General features: G+C 46.6%; 1 protein-coding gene across 5 annotated transcripts in view; it reads right to left on the bottom strand.

Annotated features, from left to right (window-relative positions):
- Positions 1 to 3709, bottom strand: part of SUPT20H (SPT20 homolog, SAGA complex component) — a 130869-nt gene extending 127160 nt beyond the window's left edge. For 2 of the 5 annotated variants that reach the window (XM_073613298.1, XM_073613297.1), the window contains exon 1: positions 3536 to 3709. The gene's annotated coding sequence lies outside the window, so the exon portion shown is untranslated. The remainder of the gene's footprint in view (positions 1 to 3535) is intronic. The other 3 variants (XM_073613294.1, XM_073613295.1, XM_073613296.1) reach the window with 2 other exon arrangements.
- Positions 3710 to 14120: the final 10411 nt, after the last annotated feature.

Below are 14120 nucleotides of genomic sequence, written 5' to 3'. Positions count from 1 at the left end.
GTTGTGAGATGCATACGACTGCAGCGTGCATTTCATGGTTAAAACGTTCCAGACCCCCAGAGAAATGCGTTGCTCTTTAGCAGATGTGCAGGGGGTCCCAATAATTCTTAATGGCGCCCCCACGAATTGGCAGCTGCGATGCAATTTCACGCAGGCTAAACCGCACCATGCAATTCAGTGCAGGGAAATTGCTAAATGGGGGGGGGCTTCTTTTCTGGGTTTCTGACAAATAGGACTGCCAGGAAGAATGGCGCTCTGACAGGGAAACATCTGAACAATACAACACAGGGCGATGGTGAAAGGCCATATACTTATGAGACTGTTCATTTAAGGACTTATGCTACGTACCCACGACCGGTTTTGCCATCGGAATAAACTCCGAAGGTTTCTCCGACGGAACTCCATTCAAGTGGTCTTGCCTACACACGGTCAACCCAAAGTCCGACCAAAGTCCGACCGTCCAGAACGCGGTGACGTACAACGGGACTAGAAAAAAGAAGTTCAATAGCCAGTAGCCAATAGCTTCCGTCTCGTACTTGCTTCAGAACATGCGTTGTTTTTGGTACGTCGGAACAGCATACAGACGAGCGGTTTTCCCGATAGGAATTGGTTTCCGACGGAAAAATTTAGAACGTGTTCTCTTTCTAGGTCCGTCAGAATTTTCGGGGAAAAAAAGTCCGATGGGGCATACACACGATCGGAATAGACGATGAAAAGCTTCCGACTGGCTTTTTCTGTCGAACATTCTGCTCGTGTGTACGCGGCTTAAGAAGGACCCTATGTAGGCCTATACAGTGCTACACCTCCTATATAGAACCTGCACGTCATTTTCTTCAACTATTTGTGGTCTACGACCAGTCAGTGTGGGGACCTTCTGTGGGACATCCAAGTTTGACTTGGAGCGGTGTTGGAGATCTCCATTGATACCGCCCTTTGCAGTGATAATTCTGATCTCTGTTTGAACAACCTAGCTGAGCATTGCACCATTTACTCTATCCTAGATTTGTACAAGTATTTGAACATACATTCTCCCATTAAGTACCCCTGATGAAAGGCTTGAACCTGAAACGCGTCTGGTACCAAAGAGTGTTTTCAGGTATTGAAGAGCAATTTATTCTATATCATATACTGTATATTAGAGCTGCACGATTAATCGTCAAGAATCGATATTGCGATTTTTTCCCCGTTGCGAGCTTGACAAAAGTGTTTAATGATTCTTAATATGGAAAGAATTCTCTCTGCTCTTCTGAAGCCACAGCCATCAAAAGAAAGGAAGAAAAAAAACGGCAGTCTGCCAAGAATCACAACATTCTTTAGCAGTGGAACTAAGACCCCTTTCACACTAAGGCGCTTTTACGCTAAAAAAAGCACCTGAAAAGCTCATGAAAACCTATTTCTATTCAAATCAATGAATGCTTTCACACTTGGGCAGTGCACTGGCAGGGCAGTGAAAAAACGCCCCTCTCCATTGAAATGAATGGAAAGCTCTTCAAAAGCGCCTGAAAAGCTCTTCCAAAGTGCTCAGTGTTTTACTGGCAGTTTAGAAGCGCCTCAGTGTGAAGAGGGCCCAATACCCCTTTCACACTGGGGTGCTTTGCAGGCGCTACAGCGCTAAAAATAGCGCCTGCAAAGCGCCCTGAAAGAGCCGCTGCTGTGTCTCCAATGTGAAAGCCCCGAGGACTTTCACACTGGAGCGGTGCGCTGGCAGGACGCTAAAAAAAGTCTTGCTAGCAGCATCTTTAGAGCGGTGAAGGAGCGATGTATACACCGCTCCTGCCCATTGAAATCAATGGGGCAGCGCGGCTATACCGCCGGCATAGTGCTGCTGCAGCAGCACTTTGCTTTTAACCCTTTCTCGGCCGCTAGCAGGGGGGGGTAAAACCGCCCCGCTAGCGACCAATTACCGCCGCTAAAAATAGTGCCACTTTACCGCCGGAGCCTGCACCGCCCCAGTGTGAAAGGGGCCTTAGTCTAAACACTGTAACAATTTGTCAATGGAATAGACTTTGTGTGTAAATGAGGAAAGTTTAACCACTTAAACACTAAACCTTTTTCTGACATTTGTTGGTTTCAAGTTAAAATATTTTTTTTCTTGCTAGAAAATAACTTAGAACCCCCAAACACATATACACACTATATATATTTTTTTTTTTTTTTAGCAGAGACCCTAGAGCGGGGATCTGCAATTAGCGGACCTCCAGCTGTTGCAAAACTACAAGTCCCATCATGCCTCTGCCTCTGGGTGTCATGCTTGTGGCTGTCAGAGTCTTGCTATGCCTCATGGGATTTGTAGCTCTGCAACAGCTGGAGGTCCACTAATTGCATATCCCTGCCATAGAGAATAAAATGGTGGTTGTTGCAATATTTTATGTCACACTGTATTTGCGCAGCGGTCTTTCAAATTCAATTTTTTGGGAAAAAATTACTTCAATGAACAAAAAAAACTACCAAGTAAAGTTAGCCCAATTTTTTTTTTTTTATAATGTGAAAGATTTTACGTTGTGAAAATCGTGATCTTTTTATTCTAATCAAAAAAATTGTGATTCTCATTTTGGCCAGAATCGTGCAGCTCTACTGTATATGCTTGCAATGATTCTATCATGTGTTCTCGCTTGGTTTTTACAAGATCACCACATGTGCGATTGATCCTTTTTACATGTACCAATAAACATTTGCCTTTTAACTAATTTAGTGGTGCTGTTGTCGTTAGAAAACCCACTTTAGGGGGGCATTTTCTTTTTTTTCTCGCAAATAGGGCAACCCATTGAAATGGCTGGGCTGCCGTACCCACGATGTGCACCAATGCCCTCGCACATATGTGAAGGCCTAAGGACTTGTTCATGCTAGGTGGTAGTAAAAAAATAGGTGGTTGAGCCACAACTTTGCTCAATCACAATGGTGGACAGACAGAGTCGTACACATGCGGGGCAAAACTTACACCTCATGCCACATATAATGCCACCGCCAAAACAGCCCATTCAAGAAAGGGGGGGGGGGGCCTTGTAATGCATGCATATGCGGCGTGCTTTTTATGCTTAAACCAGGAGGTGACATACAGCCCTCTGAAAAGCCTGTCACCACTGTGGATCACTTTTCAGAGAGCTACAAGTGTGAATCGCCCACGACAACCCCTCAGAGGGATTGTCGTGGGCGAAAATGTTGCTGATTATTCTACAACGCTGAGCGACAGGTCACTTTAAAAAAAAAAAGTCGCAGTTAGTGACCCCATAGAGAAATGTTATTTATTTTAGTGACAAATCGCTACAACGATACAAGAGGGCGATCGCTGAGGGACAATCGCCCCCCCCCCCCCCCCCCCCCAGTGTCCTCCTATCATTTCCAATGTATAGTGTGTGTCCCCCTTAGAGATGCACACAGGACAATGCTGGGGGTGTACACTGCTCCCTGTACTGTACATACAATAGGAAGCTGCGACTCAGACACACAGATGGGGACACCTCTGGATGTAAACAATGGCCCGAACAGGCCGCACCCCCAGCACCGAACCTTCCCGAACACCCCGGACCCAGATTACCTTCTCCCGTGAAGCAGCCGAGCCGATTCCCTGAGCCGAGATATCCCGGGGCGGCCAGGCAGAGGCGGAACAGGCGACGACGAGACACAACAAAGACTACATTTCCATACAGGCCTTGCGGCGCCTCTATTCAACTCCCGCCAGCTTTATTCACAATGGCCGCGGACAGTCTGACTGGAGGAGAAGATTCAATGTATAAAGGAGGAGGCGGGGAGTTGATACTATGCCTCCCTTCCTATATGAGATCCATTGACAGGCACAGTAAACACACTTCACTCAGCACATCACTCTCATCTTCATTTGTATTTTCATGTCCATTGGAGAAGCTGGTTATTGCTCTCTATGCATTCTGCGCTTTTAAAGTAGAACTAAAAGTGTCACTAAAGGCAAAACTTTTTTTTTAGTTTTGGAAATAGTAATAGAAGATTTTAATTTCTTTTTTTTTTTTTTTGGCCCATAAGGGAGATTTTCCTTCAGGAACAGGAACTGAAAGGAAGTTCCTGCAAAGTGACCCCCAATTGAAGATCTCCCCTCTATTAGGCCTGGTGCACACTGTCGCAGATGTCTGGGGGTGAGGGAATCGCACCAGTTCCCCCACCCACAGCCAAAACGCACTGCTGTTAACTGCTTCAATACTGGGCACTTTTACCCCCCCCCCCTTTTCCTGCCCAGGCCAATTTTTAGCTTTCAGTGCTGTCACATTTTGAGTGACAATTGCACGGTCATGCAACACTGAAACTTCTATCATTTTTTCACACAAATAGAGCTTTCTTTTGGTGGTGTTTAATCACCACGGGGGTTCTTTCTTTTTTGCTAAACAAATAAAAAAAAGACCGAAAATTTTGAATTTTTTTTTTTTCATAGTTTGTTATAAAATTTTGCAAACAGGCACTGATAGGCACTGATGGGCTCTGATAGTCACTGATGAGGCTGCACTGATATGGTGACACTGATGGGCACTGATAGGCAGCACTTGTGGGCACTGATGAGGTGGCACTGGTAGACAGCACTGATAGGTGACACTGATGTGCACTGATAGGCAGCACTGGTGGGCACCGATGAGGCGGCACTGATAGGTGACACTGGTAGACCGCACTGATAGGTGACCCTGATGGGCACTGATAGGCAGCACTGGTGGGCACTGATGAGGTGGCACTGATAGGTGACACTGGTAGACAGCACTGATAGGTGACCCTGATGGGCACTGATAGACAGCACTGATAGGTGACACTGATGGGCACTGATAGACAGCACTGATAGGTGACACTGATGGGCACTAATTGGCAGCACTAATGGGCTCTGATAGGCAGCACTGGTAAGTGACACTGATGGGCACTGAGTGCAGCACTGTTGAGACTGCAGTGATAATCAGAACACTGATTATCAGAGCAGACGTCCCTTTAACACAAGCTGGTTATCGGCTCTCTTCTCTCCTCACGCTGTAAGCATGAGGAAAGGACAGCCAATAACGGGCTTGTGTTTACATCATGATCAGCTGTCATTGGACACAGCTGATCACATTGTAAAGTTCCAAAGGACTCCCGATCATAGGAGGACGTCCATGTATGCCCTCCTGGCAAAGTAAGCCCTCGCTGTAGCCCTCTTTCGGCTACAGCAGGGGGTAGAAAGTGGTTAAAGTAGAACTAAAAGTATCAGTAAAGGCAATTTGGTTCATTTTGGAAATAGTAATGGAGGGTTATAACCCCTGTCACTATTGCACTTTTGCACTTTTTTTTGCACCATCTGTGTCTCGTAAGGGAGATTTTCCTTTCACTTCCTGTCCCATAGCCAAAACAAGAAGTGAGATGAAATTCCTGAAAAGTGAGGGAATCCTGGGGTGTCACCAGAACTAGTGACCCCAGCTGAAGATCTCCTCTCTATTAGGCTCAATTCATATCTATGCATGTTGCTTTTGAGTGGCTTTGGCCAATTATGGCTCAGGGGGTTTAGTACACGCCCCACACTATATAAGGCCGCCTGCACGTCGGCCCTGTGTAGTGTGTTCCGGCGTTGAGAGAGAGATAGTGAGAGAGAGAGACAGTGTCATTTGATTTAAATTAGATAGAGTAGGCAGGCGAGTCAGTTAGCTGCACTTACAGTGTATTGTGTATATATATGCATGCTAGGTGTTTTATATATATATATATATATATATATATATATATATATATATATATATATATATATATATATATATACACACTGTATTCAGTTTAGCTAGATCTGTTCCTTCCTGTTATTCTCTTCCTACTGACAAGCAGGCAGGTGTTTTTACAGTATTTACAGCTATATGAAGAAAATTGCTGGTGTTTTTCTGATCCTATTAGTCCTATTAGCTACAGTATTTACAGTTAGTGTAGTGCGTCCTTTGCACAGTGTGCACCTAAAGCTACCTGAAGAAAATTGGTTGTGTTCTTCTGATCCTATTAGTACCGCAGGCAGCTGCAGTATTTACAAGTTAGTGTAGTGCGTCCTCTGCACAGTGTGCACCTAAAGCTACCTGAAGAAAATTGGTGTGTTCTTCTGATCCCATTAGTACCGCAGGCAGCCGCAGTATTTACAAGTTAGTGTAGTGCGTCCTCTGCACAGTGTGCACCTAAAGCTACCTGAAGAAAATTGGTGGTGTTCTTCTGATCCTATTAGTACCACAGGCAGCTGCAGTATTTACAAGTTAATGTAGTGCATCCTCTGCACTGTGTGCACCTAAAGCTACCTGAAGAAAATTGGTGGTGTTCTTCTGATCCTATTAGTACCGCAGGCATCTGTAGTATTTACAAGTTAGTGTAGTGCGTACTCTGCACAGTGTGCACCTAAAGCTACCTGAAGAAAATTGGTGGTGTTCTTCTGATCCTTTTAGTACAGTACCGCAGGCAGCTGCAGTATTTACAAGTTAGTGTAGTGCGTCCTCTGCACAGTGTGCACCTAAAGCTATCTGAAGACAATTGCTGTTGTTCTGATCCTATTAATACCACAGCAGGCAGCTACAGTATTTACAGTTAGTGTACTAGGTCCTCTGCACAGTGTGCACCTAAAGCTACCTGAAGACAATTGCTCTTGTTCTGCTCCTATTAATACCACAGGCAGGCAGCTACAGTATTTACAGTTAGTGTACTGCGTCCTTTGCACAGTGTGCACCTAAAGCTACCTGAAGAAAATTGGTGTTCTTCTGATCCTATTAGTACCACAGGCAGGCAGTTGATTCTGCTAGCTGCAGTATTAGTATGTATATACATCCCAGCTTTGTGCAGCTACATCTCACTGTAGGCCATTAGTATGTCTGGAAGGCCAACAAGGAGAGGCAGACAGTCACAAGCCAATAAAAGAGGGCAAGCAGGCTCTGTGTCTAGAGGCAACAGTGCTGGTCATGGAGACGGTGCATCCTCATCAGCACGTGGCCGTGGGACACGCTTGTATTTTTTTTCGGCAGCTGGCCATGTTGACCCGCAACATGCGGAAGACTTGGTAGGGTGGATGACCAAGACGTCCTCACCCTCTTCATCCTCTCTCACCCAGGCTCAGGGTAATTTGTCTGGCAAAGCAGCTCCCAACGTGACCTCTTCCCTCGGCTCAATGGCATCCGTCACTCCTTCCCTAGCCCCACCATGTCCTCCTGAGGAGTCCCCCGAACTGTTTGCCCACAGTGTTGGGTACATGTTCCAGGAGGATGCCCAGCGTTTTGAAGGCTCCAATGATGGTACCCAGCTAGAGGAAGGCAGTAACATGAGCCCAGAGAGAGGGGGTGCCCAAGAAGGACAGCAATCTGGCAGTCATGTTCCCCCAGCGGCTGCACATGCAGCAGAGGGCCATCAATGAGTACCTATGCGACTATGGCACTGGGACAGGGTCAGGGGAGCTTGTTTTTTTTTCCCGACACCAGTGGGCTATGATCAGGGATGCATGCACTGTCCTGTCACCATTTGAGGAGGCCACAAGGATGGTGAGCAGTGACAGTGCATGCCATGCATCAGTGACACTGTCCCTCTTGTTCACCTGTTGGAGCACACGCTGCGTGGAATAATGGACAGGGCACTTGAGGCAGAAGAGAGGGAGGAAGAGGAGGACTTCCTTACCTCTCAAGGCACCCTTTATCCAGACAGTGTTCCTGTGTCCCCGCCGATCACACAGGAAGAGAACGAGGAGGAGGAGGATTGTGTCAGCATGCAGGTGGAGCCTGGCACTCAGCATCAGCAGCAGTCTTCAAGGGATCATTTACAGTCCGAAGAAACTCATGGACTTGTACATGGCTGGGAGGAGGTGGCTGCGGATCATGTCATCCTTAGTGACCCAGAGGACTCTGGACCGAATGCCTCAGCAAACCTACGCTGCATGGCCTCCCTGATCCTGCAAAGCCTGCGGAAGGATCCTCGCATTCGTGGTATCAAGGGGAGGGATGATAACTGGCTGGCAACCCTCCTTGATCCACGTTGCAAGGGTAAGGTTGCAGACCTTATCTTGATGTCGCAGAGGGAGCAGAGGATGAAACATCTTCGGGAGGCCTTGCAGAAAGGTTTGTGCAATGCTTTTCCAGAGCCTGGGAGGTTATAATTTCCTGGTCCTCCTGGACAACTTGTTGCTGAGGCTTCGGTCAGTCACAGAAGGAGCGGTGGAGAAGGTAGCCGTCTGACCGATGCGTTCAGACAATTTTTTAGTCCACAGCCCCAAGGTTCCAGCAACCATCGCCAGCGTCTGATTCACATGGTGCAGGATTTCCTAGGGGCAAGATCAGACTTGGTCACCTTTCCCACCGAAAATCCTCTGGGCTACTGGGTCTTGAGGATGGATCACTGGTCAGAGCTTGCACGGTATGCAATTGAGCTACTGGCCTGTCCTGCATCCAGTGTTCTTTCAGAACGCAAATTCAGTGCTGCTGAAGGCTTTGTAACCAATCACAGGGTGTGCCTGTCCACCGAATCGGTCGATTGGCTGTCCTTCATAAAAATAAATCAGTCTTGAATCACCAGCTACCAAGCACCTGATGCTGATGTAACCGATTGATTTTTTTTTTTTTTATGTGAGATCCCTTCAAGACTGCCTATGCTGATGCTGAGTGACTATCCTGTTATGCTGAGTCACAATCCTCTTCCTCCTCAATTTTCATGCTGCTAGCTTGTAAGAACATTTTTGGTTCTGGGCACCGCCACCAGTGCCCAAGGCCCAATTTTTCAGCCCCTGTTTAACATGGGAGTATAATTACAATTTTTGATGCAATACTTTGCAGCATGGCTCATTCTTGCGCTCTGACTATAGCATCTGTGAGGGGTTGCAGTGTTGTGGCAATTTTTCTGCCCCTGTTTAACAGGGGCGTGTAATTACAATTTTTGATGCAATACTTTGCAGCAGGGCTCATTCCTGTGCTCCTACTAGTTTATCTGTGAGGGGTTGCAGGGTTGTGGCACCAGCACCAGTGCCCAAGGCCCAATTTTTCAGCCCCTGTTTAACAGGGGCGTGTAATTACAGTTTTTGATGCAATACTTTGCAGCAGGGCTCATTCCTGCGCTCCAACTAGAGTATCTGTGAGGGGTTGCAGTGTTGTGGCACCAGTGCGTAAGGCCCAATTTTTCAGCCCCTGTTTAACAGGGGCGTATAATTACAATTTTTGATGCAATACTTTTGCAGTAGGGCTCATTCCTGCGCTCCAACTATAGCATCTGTGAGGGGTTGCTGTGTTGTGGCACCAGTGCCTAAGGCCCAATTTTTCTGCCCCTGTTCAACAGGTGCATGTAATTACAATTCTCAATATAATATTTCACAGCAGGGCCCTTTCCAAAACCAAGAGTAACTGTGAGGACTTACAGTGTTGTGGCAACACCAACACCTAAGGCCCTTTGCTGAAGAGTACGGGTAGTATTGTAGAAAGTGGAGGGATTGGAGGAGGTGATAAAGCGTGTCCCGCCGCCTTAACTGACCCGGGGTGGTCTGGAAAGGACTGTATGGAAGGAGGTGGACGGAAGGCGCGTTGATGAAGAGGTTACCCTCGAAACGCGTCAGCCATTTTTAACAACTTGCCTCAACATGGGCATACCCCAATTTTAATTTATTTTCTAGTGCCTTTTTTGTTACCTGTTTGTATGCAATGTAGTATTTGTATGATTCATTATTTTTTATATGTGTATTCCCTATACATGATTAAACCATACATGTTTTGATGTAAGCGTCTGATCACGCGCCTTCCATCCACCTCCTACCATACAGCAAAACAAATGTTACAGGGGTGATAACCCTTCCCCATGTTTTCCAGAAAGCTTAAAAATAGATTTTTTGGCTGGATCTACACTTTAAAAATGTACCAGTTCAAAATTACAAACAGATTCTACTTAACAACAAACCTACAGTCCCTATCTTGTTTGCACCGCCTGTATACTGCTGTTCAGAGTATGTAGGGCCTGGAGGCCCCACGCCTTTCCTTTTTTTAATTTGGGTGCGGGGTTCCCCTTAATATCAATACAAGACCCAAAGGCCCTTGTGATGGACTGGGGGGTGGGGGGTACCCACGTCGTTTGTCTCACTGATTTTCATCCATATTGCCAGGACCCAACATTACATTAAAGCCACAAGCAGTTTTAAATGACTTTTATTCATTTAAAAATGTCATTTTGTGCAGGGACTGTTCTAAGCACGGGAAACACGTGCCACTTTACAGGCATACTATTGACACCCCCCAGGTACGATATTTAAAGGGATATTTCACTTTTTTTTTGCACTTTAAGCATCATTAAAATCACTGCTCCCGAAAAAACGTCCGTTTTTAAAACTTTTTTTGCATTGATACATGTCCCCTGGGGCAGGACCCAGGTCCCCAAACCCTTTTCAGGACAATAACTTGGATATTAGCCTTTAAAATTAGCACTTTTGATTTAGAACGTTCGAGTCCCATAGACTTTAATGGGGTTCTAAAGTTTGCGCAAACTTTCGGTCCGTTTGCAGCTTCTAGAGCGAACCGAACCAGGGGGTGTTCAGCTCATCCCTACTGTCCACAAGGTTTAGGAGTGTGTCTATGGGCAGAGGCGGCTCTCTAATTAGGCAAATTAGGTGGTCGCCTAAGGCCTCGCACTCACAGGGGCCTCGCGGCCGCCTATTTTGCCTGTTCTCAATCACTGAAGTTGACGCCGGCGGCTCCGCCTACCCCCACTGGGACTCTGTGGCTTAGGAGCTGACGGACAAATCAGATACTGCCCACAGCCTGAGGAATAGGGGCCTCATCACGGAGCGTCCCAGTCCGTGGGGCCTCATGTGTAAGTTTTGCCTAAGGCCTCACAAAGCCTAGAGCCGCCTCTGTCTATGGGAATGTTTGACCATTCTTCCAGAAGTGCATTTCTGAGGTCAGACACTGATATTGGACGAGAAGGCCTGGCTCGCAGTCTTTGCACTTACTCATCTCTAAGGTGTTCTATCGGGTTGAGGTCAGGACTCAGGAAGGGGCCATCCCCAAACTGTTCCCACAAAGTTAGGAGAATGAAATGGTCCAAAATTTCTTGGTATGCTGATGCCTTAAGAGTTCCCTTCACCGGAACTAAGGGGCCAAGCCCAACCCTGGAAAACAACCCCACACCATAATCCCCCCTCCACCAAATGATTTGGACTAGTGCACAAAGCAAGGTCCATAAAGACATGGATGAGCGAATTTGGGGTGGAGGAACTTGACTGACCTCAACCTGACAGAACACTTTTGGGATGAATTAGAGCGAAGATTGCGAGCCAGGCCTTCTCATCCAACATCAGTGCCTGACCTCACAAATGTACGTCTGGAAGAATGGTCAAAAATTCCCATAGACACACTCCTAAACCCTAACCTCCTAGTGTATTTTGTCCCATCAGGAACGAAATAATATGCAGAATAAAGGGAGTAGAGGGGTTAAAGTTACATTAAACCCTAATTTTTTAAGCACTTTCAGCAGCTGATTTAATCACTTACTGAATATGTAGCTTCTTTATCTTTTTCATTTTTATCCAATACCATTCCTATGCATTTTTATCTTTCTTCCTCTCTATGGCTGCCAGTGCTTACCAGTGTGTTCAGGTGGGTGGGGGCAGTGCCCCTGTCAGAACCTAAAGCACAGCGGGGGAGATCACCGCACCAACATCGTTTGCATTAGTACAACAATCTGTCAGTTTTTTTTGGTTCAGCACACTGGGTTGAACGAAATATAACTTTACATGTGTACTCCGCCATATTTACTGACGGACATATGAGTCTGGGTATTACACCACATCCTCAAACTCGATCTATCCAAAATTTAGCTCACCATGTTTCCTCCCCCATGTGTTCCTTCCCCTGACTGATGGCACAACTATCAGTCTGTCTAGGTGTAACCCTGGATTCTGAAATCTCCTTTCGGCTCCACATCCAATCACTGTCCAATGCTTGCCGCCTCAACCTCCGCAACATCTCCAAGCTATGCCCCTTCCTAACCAATGACAACACATCACTTCTAATCCACTCCCTGGTCATCTCTCACCTTCACTACTCCAACTCCTTCCTCATTGGCTTACCTTTACCTAGGCTACCCCTCTTCTGTCCATCACAAATGCTGCTTCTAGACTCATTCATTTTGCCTTTGTCCAGGAGCTTCTTGCTGAGAAAGTACAGGCCCGAAACTCGACAGCTTCTCCATAGAAAATATTTATTTGAGCATCACAGCAATAACATCATCCAAACTTGACGCGTTTCGGCCTTAGGTCTTCATCAATGCTTTTGATGAAGGCCTAAGGCAGAAACGCTTCAGCATTTTTGGATGATGTTATTGCTGTAATGCTCAAATAAATATTTTCTATGGAGAAGCTGTCGAGTTGCCGGCCCATACTTTCTATGGATCTTTTGTGAGCTTAATTAGCTAGAGCACAGACTACTCTACACACCAACTGTACTATATAGTGGTAGAGCTTGGGTGAGTTTTTCTCTTCAGGAGCTTCTTGCTGCTCTCTTCTTTTGCAGGGTGACTGGTCTTGTATCCACCCTTCCCCATGTAGTTTCCTGCAGACAGGCTGTAGTGGTTGGACTTGTGGATGGACATCTTGTAGTGGGTCCCGCAGCTCTGCTGTCTTCACAGGCTATGTAAAGCACAGTGATGAGGTCACAGCTACTTTTACAAGGTAGTCACTGGGTTTGTAAGGGCATTTTGTGCACACAAGGTTTACTTTTTTATCAGGGGTCAGCAACTTATAGATTGCGCTCTACCAGTAGATCACGGACAGGTGACTGGTAGATCGTGGTCTTGGCTTGAAGACCCACCATTCAAGAGCATCAAACAGAATGCAATGCAGAGAGACTACTTGTAAAGTTGGAGCTGCAGTAGGGAACAAGAGCCACATAATCCTATGCCTCCTCTGTAATGCTGACTCCTGTCCCATGGAGAGTGATACCAACTGAACGCCATCTCTTATCCCGGCTAGTGGTCTCCAGAATGGTGTCAGCAGCAGGAAAGAAGAGACCTTCAGGTCAGTGTGAAGCAATACACCAGGCATAATAGTATAGGGCTGCTTCACACTGATGTGCCGCAGTATACCCACACCTTGGGAGCAGTGCAGTATACCTGCAGCTTTCTTGCGGGTTTGCTGCACTTAGCCATAGACTTCTATTATATCCTGCGGGTTGGGTGCACTTTCTGAATGCAGGAGTTTTGAGGCGCTTTCAGAAAAAGGGGGTAGGGATTGGGGGTGGTGAAAACCATGACTCAAACGCAGGGTCTTACCACCACCTAACTTTACATGTGAATGAGCCCTAAGGATACCGTTGCGGAATACAACGAAGGGCTCATTCACAAGTGCAGCAGGCACTGCTGCTCCTCTGAAAAGTGATCTGAGTGTGTTTGACAGGTGATGAGGAAGCAATATGTTGCCTCCTCACCAACTGATTTAAACCCATGATTGCTATGCAATGCACACGATTGCGGCACGGTAATGCGGCAATTAGAGGTTTAAATCAGTTGTGAGTAGGTGACACTGTGCCCGGTGATCTTTGACTTCTCCCATGTTGTTCAGGTAGCTCTCCTCCTCTTTAACCACTTACTGACCAGCCACCGTCATTATACTGCAGCAGGTCAGCATGATCTTGGGAACCGTCATAGCTATATGTCGGCTCCTTTAAGCGGGATAGCAGACGCGTGTGTGCATGCTGCACTGTGGGGGTGCCGATGCTCGTGACCGGCGGTTGCGATGACCGCCGGCCACATGCGATCTCGGGTACGAGAGGCAGAACAGGGACGTGTGCATGTAAACACACAAATCCCAGTTCTGTGAGGAGAGGAGATGCAGATCGTAAGTTTCTAATAGCTAGGAACCACGATCTGTCATGTCCTATAGCCAGTCCCCCCCCCTACAGTTAGAACACACACTAAGGAACACAGTTAACCCCTTGATCACCCCCTAGTGTTAACCCCTTCCCTGCCAGTGACATTTACACAGTAATCAGTGAATTTTTATAGCACTGATCGCTGTATAATTGTCAATCGTCTCAAAAATGTGTCAAAAGTGTCCGATGTGTCCGCCATAATGTCGCAGTCTTGATGAAAATCGCAGATCGCAGCCATTACTAGTGAAAAAAATAATAAAAATGCCATAAATCTTTCCCCTATTTTGTGGACGCTAT

Source organism: Aquarana catesbeiana, linkage group LG02 (genome assembly GCF_042186555.1).
Source record: "Aquarana catesbeiana isolate 2022-GZ linkage group LG02, ASM4218655v1, whole genome shotgun sequence".
Lineage (NCBI taxonomy): Eukaryota > Metazoa > Chordata > Amphibia > Anura > Ranidae > Aquarana > Aquarana catesbeiana.
The sequence above is the reverse complement of the archived record's forward strand: the minus strand, read 5'-3'. Positions and strand labels throughout refer to the sequence as shown.